The 12,236-nt window shown below is 41.2% G+C and overlaps 1 protein-coding gene across 10 annotated transcripts in view; it reads right to left on the bottom strand.

Annotated features, from left to right (window-relative positions):
* The window catches only part of LHFPL3 (LHFPL tetraspan subfamily member 3), a 148,756-nt gene that overhangs the window by 71,693 nt on the left and 64,827 nt on the right, over nucleotides 1-12,236 (bottom strand). The gene's annotated exons all lie outside the window — the stretch shown is intronic.

Below are 12,236 nucleotides of genomic sequence, written 5' to 3'. Positions count from 1 at the left end.
CTTTTTATGAACATCCTTCATAAATTCATGCTAACTATTACTAATAAGTTTGTTTTCCATTAGGTATTCCTGAATATTATCCCAGTACTAAACCTTCAAGTAGCTTCCCCACTATTGATGTTAGGCTTACAGGTCAATAATTCCCCAGTTGTGATCTAGCTCACTTTTTAGATATAGGTACCACGTGGATCAAAATAGTGAAGCATCTACCAATGAGTTCTCTCATGAGCAGATTTACATAATCACACGTAGAAATATAATTAAGAGACACTTCATAATAACAAAGATAAATAAAATGTTTTAATATCATAATAAAAATAAACAATATATTTTAAATAAAATCAAGGAAAAAAAAGGTGTTAAACAATTTATACCAACATGGTGTACATGGAAAAATAGTGTAACATACGTTTGCATTTTATATATAAAGGGGATTACAACTTCCAGTTCATATAATAGGGATAGAGCTATCACATACACCTATGTCCTCCAGCACAATTCTATGTATCTCAGATGCATTTCCTAAACAGAGCAGCCAGTTAGAAGCTAGTTTGCAGAATGGGGAGATAAATATCAATTTTGGAGAAAAGCTCCCAGATCAATATCGATGTTATGTCACTCTGAAGGATTTTCCAGTGACGGATGAGAATCCCTTTGATGGAAGAGGCAGCTGAATTATATTTGGTAATGAACCATGGATAATAATCTTGATCAGACTCCAAATGACCTTTTTTCAATTGTCTCATTTGATATTTAGCTTTGAATTGTCCCAGCAGTACGGCCCGATCGGCCTGTTTTACCTCATCAAAGGCCCTTAACACTGAAGTTCTGTTATATCCTTTGTCGAGAAATTTCTTAATCAAAAGTTGACTTTGTTGAACAAAATCCTTTGTTGAAGAACAATTACGTTTAATTCTATAAAACTGACTCCGGAATATTTTCAAGCCATTTGTGGTGATGTTTACTCTATAGAGGCATGCAAATAACTATTTACATTCACCTCTTTAAAATCCGTTCTCGTATGGATGTTAGTATCTTCTGGACAAATGAACAACTCTCTGTCCGATGCGCATGTCCTACCTCATTGCTATGAGTGAACTGATTTTAGCTTGTGTTAATAAAACCTATACCATTTACACAATGGAGCCCGCGCTGTATATATATATATATATATATATATATATATATATATTATATATATAATGAATATAATACATACATTCTTCAGCATTAGATAATTACATAATAATGTATGGATATACACACACACACACACACACACACACACACACACACACACAAATTTAAGCTCCATCTTACATGCGTTCTGACAGTAGAGTAGCATAACAATTTAAATAGACATCCTAAATGCAAGGAAAAAAATCACAAACTATTTAATTTTTTTATGGGGCATCACTGAGTTTTCTTAAGCCAGTACTAAACATAAAAAACACTCAATGCTGATAAAACTTAAAACCTATAAAGAGTATATGTATTGGAGTAGTAAAGGGTACAAATACCCCCTATGGTATGTATGATATAGAATACATAAGTTCAGCTAGCGCTCTTGCCTATCAGAATAATAATACAAAGTGCAAAATATACAATGTGGAAGGATATAATACCCCTATGGAATAACACAATAACATTTGAACAGAGTCCAGCTTAAAAATATATGGAATAGTGTCCAATAAGTATATGGGTAATGCTGCTTCCTTCACCAGATCCAACCCTTGGGTCCAGATAGAAACTACAGAAAAAGACAAAAAGAAGAAAAAGCAAAACCCATAGTATAGATAGGTTGATTAAATTTGATAGAAAAAACGGTTAAAAATCACTTACAGACGTAAGTTAGTATAGGGCACGTAAATATGTGAGACGATCAGTTGAGAAGTATCCGCCGGAACAACCGCAGTATCCTCGTTCTCCTACCGGGAGATCTCCTCCAGTCTGTGTTACCTTCCCTCGGTAACCGGTGCAGTCCCACTTCCGCGTCACGTCTCATGACGTCAACGCATTGTGTACTCACGCCGTCGATCGGGGGTTGGACTCAGGCTGGTGTTTACTCCCCCACTGGATGACACAAGCAGGCTTTGAGTACTCCAATGGGACTTCAAACTTGACAGCCTTAGAAGACAGCCCTACGCATTTCGAAGATAGATTCCTCTTCATCAGGGGCACAGTGTCTCTAAGGGTACTAGTGTTCCTATATATAGTGTTATCTTAACTCCTGTCCACCAATGAGGACAATTGGAATATTAACCAATCATTACTGTTGTTGGTAATAGTACAGTACAAGTATAAGCGTCATGTAAAAGCCTGTTGGCCCATAATAGTATATATGACTGAAGTAAAAATTAAATATATAGGATCATAACTAATTTATGCATAAAAGTAATATTCTAAAATAAATAATGGAGTCTTTAATAAATATATTTGAAAGGCTTCGTAAGGTAATAAAAATGGGAGCTAATAGTGAAATTGTTTAATTCCAAAATTGTCCAAATAATGTTTGAAGGGCTGCTAATATTCGGAAGAACAATTGTAACATGATGTAATACCAAATGATGTTAGGAGTGCTGTCAGTATTACAATCAACAGTAATGGCATAATGAATTACCAGATGATACAATATAATACACAATAAATAAATATAAATAGACTCTTCAGCATTAACATAAAATAAACTCAGTGGATCTTAAAATTAGTGATATCAAAACTATGAGACAAAAAATGGGGACGCTAAAACCAATGTGTAAAATAAGTTAGTGAAGTTCATAGGAATGCTGCACTGCAAGATCTATGTCCTCATTTAGCCCTCTTGGTGGCATTGTCCCTAATTGATGAATCCAATAAGTTTCTCTTTGTCGTAGAGCCATCATTCTGTCACCTCCTTTATCATCGATGGTAACATGTTCGATGCCTATGATTTTTAATCCCTGAGGATCCATATTGTGCTTTATTCTAAGATGTTTGGAGTCATAAAACTCCTTTCATTATGTTACCTCGATGTTCTAGGAATCTTTGTTTGAGACATTGTTTAGTCCTGCCTGTACTAACCACAACTAAGCCAGTACTAACAAATTTAGCGTGTTCATCCATTTTATTGCTTTTTAATTTCTGACCATAAGTACTGTACTATTTATTTATAAAATGTTTTACCAGTAAGTAATACATTGAGAGATACTGCTCGGTTTCATGTTCTGTCTACATGTATACACACAACTGCTATTCTGCCCTTGCTGTTGGCTTTTGTAATCCCACTTGACAAATCTATAAGAATGATATTATTTCATTAACGTTGACCTATCATGGGAGTAGAAAAGAGCTACTGTAAGATACTTTGTCACTGAGAAAAAGATGGAAAATATGTTTACCTGAAGTAGTTTCCTTTTGGATTTTAATATAAACTTTACTAACTGTATTACAGTAATGTGGCCTATAGAATACATGTTAGATTTATTAAATAAATGTATAAATCAATTGTGTTTTACAACGTAGTAAATATGCTCAGTAATGTCCTGGTTAATCAGTAGAATGGTCTTTAAAAATGTCAGTATTGGCAAGGTCTTCTATTTTCTCATGTCAAATATCAAGTGGCAAATAACACTTTTGAAGAGACTATTGTAGTAAGAAATAACATTTTTACAAATATAACATCCATTTGGCAAGATACATTAGAATTTCCCAAAGAGCATTTTAAGACTCAAAAGAACAAGATTTCTCAACAAATTTCCTGTTTTTCTTAATAATAATTCTTTATTGTAAACTAGCTAAAGTACCCGTCTTCGCACAGGTTGCAGTGCTCGAGTCATCTTTTCCATTGAAGATAATAGAAAAACTCTTACACCCCCACCCTGTCCCACCTCTCCCACTCAACTTCCCCCCATGTATTTCTCTCCTTCTCTGTCTCACTCCCCCTCATTCTTACACCCCCATCTCTCTCTTACACCCTTACCTCTCCACCTCCTTCTCTTACACCTCCATCTCTGAAGCGTATGCTCCCCCCGTAAGGAATGTCCGGAAGGCCTCCAGCTCAGCGTGGCAACCTATCACATACCTCCTTGCAAGGGCAAATTTGTGGCCTTGCGCCAATAAACCGAGCAATCAGCAGCCTTCCAGAGGGGGGAGCAACCAAAGGTGGAACAGTTAAAACCCAGGATGGAAAAAAAAAAAAGACCATCCTAAAATAAAAAATAACCATCAGGTGCACACCCCTAGTATCCCCTTAGAAAGCATACAACATTTCAGATTTCTAGGTTTCATGGACTTGGAGCTATGGCTCAGACAGACAGACTATTTTATTATTATAGATTGACATAAGACAGCGTGCTGGAGAAACATATGGTTCCATCATATACATGAAAAGCCAGTTAAAGCATGTCTCAAAATCTCATTAGTTGCCAACCCTGAGAATTTTGACTTATTACACATTTTCTCGCTTTTCTCCTCGCCCAATAAAATGGTTAATCAACAAGGTTATATAACTAAACATATACAAATGGATATAAGATTCAACTTAATTACCCCCGGGAATAAGGACCTCAACTTTGAACAAATATCCTATTTATAGTCATTGAGAAGTATTCACAGGAAACCATGTTGATAACGGGTCTGTACTTTATTACCTTCAAGTATTTAAGCATACTGTAATTAAGGAATTACATGCCAACAGAACAGCCATGTGATGAAAAATTATGCCAAGCACTACAAAACTACTTGTGATGCAAATCTTTATTGGAGCTGCAGTATCCATTAAGTTCCAGATGGAATGCATGTCAAACACTTTTACATAGTCTATAAGCTGGTAACACCCAAGTACTAATGGGGAAATTATGTTGTTCAGTAACATTTTTTTTATATATTCCCTATTAAAACGTTACAAAAACCTTTTATATTTAGCTTATGAGCATAACTACAATATATAATTTACAAAACACCCACCTTCCCCCCCCAAAAAATGTCTTATACAAATGACACGAGACACATTCACAAAGCCAGACAAACAATCATGTCTTGTGTCACCTTACAGTTTAAATGTATTAAGGAAGGAGTCATAGAAAAATCTACCATGGGAACATGTAAGAATATTAGTACATTATTGGTAGAGATTATGCCTCAATTGGTATAACTACAGTATGTATGCAATGAAAAGCTAAAATTATTACTTTTACAGCCATAAAAACATGTCCTCTGTATTTCCGACTTATTCGACAATTTTGGAGCTGCCCTGCTTTTCAGCTTGTCTCAAATTACACAAATTACACAGTCAAATGTATTCAAAGTGTTTGTTGAGACATTGCTTCATACTGTACATGGATCTGGGAATTAAGAGACAAATGCATTCCTTTGCACTAAAATAAATACTTATTCAAACATCTTTTAGGCGTGAACGTATTGTATCAAGGATTTTTATTTTAGAATGGGATATATCAAAATATGTACTTCGGCATCACTTTTTTCCCCTGGAGTCAACGCTGTATCCAAGAAGGTAATTATATTAAAAAGATAATGGCCATAATTGATATTATTAGAATAGTTTACACATAACAAAATCTCACATCATGAAATAAATCGTGGTGTTGCTCACATCTAGGGATTATGCCAAAGGCTTTAGTGAAGGAGATGTGGTAAGAGAGATACCTCAGGTATCTCACCACATGGAGTATAGATTAATCTATTTGGACGTATAGAATTGACTGGGCAATCTCCTAAATTGGTGTTTTCCTCTCCTCCTCCCCATCTCCCTCTGTATCTCAAGCAAAAGCCGTATTCCAGGGTCTGGATGGAAGCAACGTCTGAGAAACAATAGGTATAACTTGGGTTAACCTTAACATCGCTTGTGTGATGAATATAATTTAGGCTCATTTGCATATTATTTAGAATAACAGAACGCCAATTTTTTTTTTACAAGTAAATCCTGGTTAAAGTCACAATTTGCTTTAGTGAATAGTACGTTATTATTAATGGACATTAAGTTAGGTTAACATCACGCTAACGGAGCTAAATGAATTTGTTGCAAGGATACTTTTTTTCCAGCTGTGCTTGCCCCATTTTCCAGAAGGTTACCCCAATACGCATTTCCAACTTGCGCCGCTGTCCCCTGTAGTTTGGGCAGCACTGCTTTGCTCTCCGCTAGCTAGCAGTTTTAAATTCCCTGATGTTTCACACCAAACAGTAGCAACAATGGATACTCCAGACCCCTGCACAGGGTCTCCTCAGTTCCCTTCCGCTGATTCCGTCAGTGATTCCTTTATAGGGACTCTGTCAGTCCCCTGTCAGCACACAGCCTGCACCAAGAATATCCAGTCCAGAATGACTCACTTTAGGCTAGGGTGAAGACATATTTATACCCCTGTCCAAATCAGGGAGATGCCAGCTAGTCTGGATAGGAACAATATCCCTGGTCTCTGCACATGGCCCTAGACCCGGTTGATGAGATTACTGGGGTTGAAGGTGGGCAAGGACAATGCTGATACAATCCCCTTCCACAGACAAACAATACAGCCCCAGGGTTTACCGCTTTCTTGCAGAGCAAATGCACTCGGCAGGTGGTCGACCTCTCCCTGGTTCCTCAACAATGGGCCTAATCCCATCAGTGTCCAGGCCTACAATACCAAATTCTGATGTGATTACAGCTCTGTTTACAAAAGAAAGTTAACCCCTTCAGGTCCCCACTCTTGAACCAAACTATACATCACTGTTTTACATCCTTTAAGAGTAACATATATAGGACTGATATAATAAACTGTACATACATATACTCCTGATGAAGCCGTTACCTTGATTGGGGCGAAATGCGTACAGTGGGAGTACCCCTTTACCATTGAGCACACAGGAGATGCACCACAGAGAGAGAGACACACACCATACACACAGAGAGAGAGAGAAACACACACTGACTTACAGACACAAGGAATTCAGTTACTATAAATATAGATGTGCAAATTGCTATAACACGCGGTCAAATTCTTTACTTTTGGAACTGAAATTGTGTTTTGATTTTTAATTAAAAACATCACCATTACTCATAAATACAATTTCTGTGACAAAAGACAAAGATGTTTCACTTAAAATGCGCGTGCTCGGCACACACACACACTTTTTTTTTTTTATATCTGACTGATCTGTGCTATGGAGCTATTTCTTATCTCTCACTGCTGGGGTCATCTCTTCTGAGCATTGTGGATGATGTTTGATTCACACCTGACCTACTGAGGAGGATTGACTGCCACAGCTTTTTCTGGAACTGCCTTTAAACATCTTGCATCCTGTGAGTAGGCTGAATATAGAGTCAAGATAAGTGCTGACATTTATCCAGCATTGCAATACACCTGCACTTAGATTGTTTGTGTTGTCTTTCCTCCATACATGCTCCCCCTGATTGTGTGAACATATCTCTACGTTTTGGGACCGGTGAAGACAGGCCCCACCAGAGGGTTTGAGCAGGGAGTCACGGCTTTATATTTATATTAGACTATCACCATTTATTAGTATATATTTTCACGTGCACTTCAGTATATTTAACAGTGCTTATCTAATATTTACTTTATAAATAGTGATCACTTGTAAGTTGTTTGCGCCAATTTAATCACTTTTACCTGTTCATACATACATAACTACATCATATTATTGACAGGTAGGGATAATGGCGGGTTTAACTTTTATTTAAAAGCAGCCAAATCTAGCCCTACCGTCACAATGACATATATAAAAACCTCCTTCCGATGATTCAATGCCCCATCTTAGAAAAGAAGATTGGTAATGTCATATCTATAAATACATTCATAACATTACATTCATCCCACACAATTACAAGCCAATGAATTTCAGTCATCTCAACATTGCCAAATTATCTCAACATTTTGTGAAGTGTCACTAAAATAAGCATGTTAGTATATATAGAAATCTAATTGGGAGATGATCTTCAGTTGGAAATAATGTTATGACGCAGTCAAAGAATATTTATAGTTCATAAATTAAACAGGCAAGACAAGTGTCTATCAGTCGAAAGCATGCATGTCTTTCGTTACAAAAAAAAGCAGCTGCAGACTGTGCAATGACTTCTAGCAAATTGGACAGGAATCAATGTGCAAATGTCTAGAAACTGCAAGGCCTCAGCTTCTCTTCAACAAGAAATTCAAACTGCAATACATAGCATACAAAGAAGACATATAGCATGAAATATTAATAGGAAAAAAACTATAGCAGATGAGGTTTAAAACAGATAAATGTAAGGTTATGCATTTGGGAAGCAAGACTAAACAGTAAACGACTTACAAATTAAATGGGGATAAATTGGGGTAATCCTTGATGGAGAAGGATTTAGGAGTGCTAGAAGACACCAGGCTTAGCAATAGTGCCCAAAGCCATGCAGTAGCTGCAAAGACAAACAAGATCTTATCTTGCATTAAACAGGCAATGGAGGGGGCGTGTCCAGGACGCCGGATCGTGTAGGAGAGGAGCTCCACAGACCCTTGTATAATACCAGCGATATAAACGCTTCCCCCCCCCCCAATTTTTTTTTAGCAAAATCAATAAAATACCTTGCAGGCAACATCCGCAGCAGAAATGACGGGCAGACCGAAAGCCCAAACGGCTCAGGGAGTCACAAGATTCTTCTCTCCCTCGCAACGGAGCTCAGAGGCTGTTTCAAAAAACCAAGATGACGCCGGCTCCACCAGCGCACGCGGGACCAAACAGGCAGCAACGGAACGAGGCCGCAACGAAATGCCCCCGCCACCAGAAGAAGGGCTTACCAGAGACTTCCATGCTAGACAAACTTCATGCCTCGCTGCAGGCAGATTTGCGGGCCGCTGTCACTGAACTAAAACAGGACATAACGGGCCTCACAGAGCGCACCACGGCCTTAGAAACTAAAATGGCCGACACCCTGCAGTCCCAGGAGGAGGCGGCGGCGAACGAGATCTATCGTCTGGGAGCAGAGGTGAGCAGTTTGAGGGACAGTTTAGAAGACCAGGAGAACCGCAACAGACGTCAGAACATAAGAATCAGCGGCATACCGGAAACGGTTCCTCCTGGTAAGATAAAATCTTATCTCCTAGACTTTTTCACCTCGATATGTGGAGATCTTAACCATAAAGACCTGGAGATGGATAGAGCCCACCGTGCTCTGGGACCGCGGTCTGAAGATCCTAACCGGTCCAGGGATGTCATTGTCCGCATCCACAGATATTCTATAAAGGAGCAAATAATGGAGGCCTGCCGAGCACAAGAGCCTGTCAAGTTCAATGGCGACCCCCTTCAAATATACAACGACTTATCCAAAGTCACGGTAAACCGACGTAAAGAAATGAAGCCGCTGACCACGCTGCTCCGTGACAATGAGATTAAATACAAATGGGGATTTCCGTTTAAGCTCCTTGTGCAAAAGAATGGCAAATACCTCACAATCAGGCATCCAGAAGATATGATACAATTTGCAAAGGCGCTGGGACTGAACCCACCTGCAGATTGGAGCACAGGCCCCTCCAGATCCCAAAGGCCGGACACAGTGGACCCTCCGGTCAGAGCATCCGAGAGACTGGCAGGTAAAAAACAGATACGGGCCAAATAAAAGAGCCAGAGGCCGGACACCCAAGTTAACCCCTGCACCCAGTTTGCTGTGCCTACCCAGTTACCCAGTTAATTGTCCTAAAGTGCAACCCTGTCACTCCAAGTAACCCGGGATCCCGTGAGAAATTGTACATCACGACCCAATGGTGGCTAGAATACCTAACATAAGGCGCCAGAACACAGAGTATCCAGATACGCGGCCGAAAAGGGCAACCCCACCTCGACACTCTACATCCTACCTCGCCATCAACAGCTGCTGACATCCACGCCACGGGCGGCCCCCGAGGCCCCGACGCTGCTGAAGAGGAGTAGACGATCCTGGAAGACGCAAGCTTACGGCCTGATCCGGCAAGAGGGACGGCGGAACCGAGTGCCGCATGGGCAACGAGAAATGGAGTTCACATCTTGCCCGTTCCTTCCTAATTCGCCTCTATTTATGGGGAGGGTGGAGAGGGCTCACAAACGCAGGAACCGCATGAGCCAAGTCCGCTAAGCAAGGCCTCATACCATAACCCCCCCCCAGGTAGAGCACTGGACACGCCGGTAACCATGAGTACAAACGCCCCCACCATGCAACACGGCCCACGGGGTTGTAACGCAGTAATCCGGGACTGGCTAGCACAAACCGGCGAAATGCAAAGAGCCGCTTGACTAAATACAAGCCACAGACTCATAAATATAAAGACTGCGATTAATGTATAAAGTTCAACGTTCTTCAATGTAAATTCCTCCATGCCAAATGTTGTATATGTTCCCCTTCCCCCCTCCCCTCCCCCCCCCCGGGCTCTGTACCCGGATTTCCCCCCCCTCCTACCCCCCTAGACAACCCGCCCCCCACTCCCCCCCGTTGTTCCAATGCATACCCTTGCTGCTAAGTTTAAAGTAGCATACTAGTCGCTTGCTGAAGGGTTGAAGTCTAACACGCCGCCATAGCGGAGGAAGCATCTGAACTCTGAAGGCGCAGTAATGCTTAGCCCACAGAACGCCTGAGGGAGGTCAGATATCAAGGCAGTCTAGTACACGCAGAATGTTGATTGTTGAATGTTAAACAATTGTTGAATGTTACTATGCACCACTAAATACCGTGTTAGATGTATGACAGAAGGACGAAGGGGAACCTGATATCCCTTCCCCCCCCCCCCCCTGCAGGTTAATAAGACCCCCCCCCCAAAAAAAAAGATATATAATAGTTCAAAGCCCTCGGGCAAGGTTAAAATTCCTGTATGCACATCTATAACTATACCCACTTCGAGTGACGGAGGATATAAAGGGAATGAACAATCTCATGTAGACGCATAAGAGGCTACCTTGGAACACTGTAAGGTACAAGCTGTTATGTTTATTTCCAAAGTGAGCCCTAAAGATGTTGGTAATCACTGTGGCTGTGTACTCAATGCAAGTTTAAGTTTGTAATATGGTTAAATGTCACAGTGAAATATAAAACAAAGTATTGGAGCATCGCCAGGATAACGATGCAAGACTCTGAACCCACTTCCCAGCACCAACAACACCCCCCCTCCCTACCCCCCCTCCCCTCAACCCCCCTCCCTCCACCTCCCCCCCACCCCAGGTTAACAGGACCTCCCGGAACAAACCCCGATGCATGCTAATTCAAAGCTCTCAGGTTAGGCTAATATGCTTGTACATACATCTATAGCCATACCCATTTCAAGTGACGGCTGACGCAGAGTGACTGTATTCACACATGTTGACATATAAGAGAATACCAAGGAACACTGTAATACATAAACTGCTATGTTTATCTTCAAAATAAGCTCCCAAGATGTTGGTAATCACTGTGCTTGAGCACTCATTTCAAGTTTAATGATGTACTATTGCTAAATGTCACTGTGTACTATAAAACAATGTACCATCAACAACACCCCCCTCCTCCCCCCCCCGCTCCCCTCCCCTCCCCCCCCACATCCTCCCCCCTCCCCCTCCCCATCTCCACTTTCCCCCTCCCCTCACCACACAGTCCCCCCCTCATCTCCCCCTCCAGTAGAAGAGACACGGTACTCTTAGGAGACCATAACAGGGCGAACCCCAAGGGGAGTGGACATGATCAGCGCAGGCCCTCAAGATCCTGGCTCTCATGCCACTCCACCCCAACTGAGGCTTACCCCATTACCATGCTAAGCAACTCTGATACATTGTTAATTTCATGTGATAAAGTAAATGTTGGTATTGAGTGTTGTTATATACTGCGGAGCATCACCCAAATATGAAACGGATTCCAATCTAAAAATCCTGTCCCCCCCCCCTTTCCATAATCCTTGCCCCTCTCCCCCCCCCTCTCTCCCCCTTGCTTCCGCTCTTTTTCAAAAATACTATAGCAGAGAAACGAACCAAAGCAAGGAAACAGAGGGGGGAAAGTGCTAAACATAAGCAACTAAGGGTCTGGACCCCTCTGTTGCCCACCGGTCGTCGGAACCGGAACCACCCCAGAAGGGCACTCTAGCCCAAATGCCGGTCGCCCAAGGACCTGGCAACATTACATTAGGACCTAGAAGGGACCTAATCATATCTACCTTCTATCTGCTGACCCTGTCCCAGCAGATCTTTATCCCTCCCTCCCCTTCCCCCCTCTCCTCCCCTCCCCCCTCCCTGGTACACCCTGTATACCTCGCCTGGAAAAAGGGCCTATCCTACATGTGCGC

This window comes from Ascaphus truei, chromosome 5, assembly GCF_040206685.1.
Source record: "Ascaphus truei isolate aAscTru1 chromosome 5, aAscTru1.hap1, whole genome shotgun sequence".
Lineage (NCBI taxonomy): Eukaryota > Metazoa > Chordata > Amphibia > Anura > Ascaphidae > Ascaphus > Ascaphus truei.
This window is presented reverse-complemented; position numbering and strand designations above follow the sequence as displayed.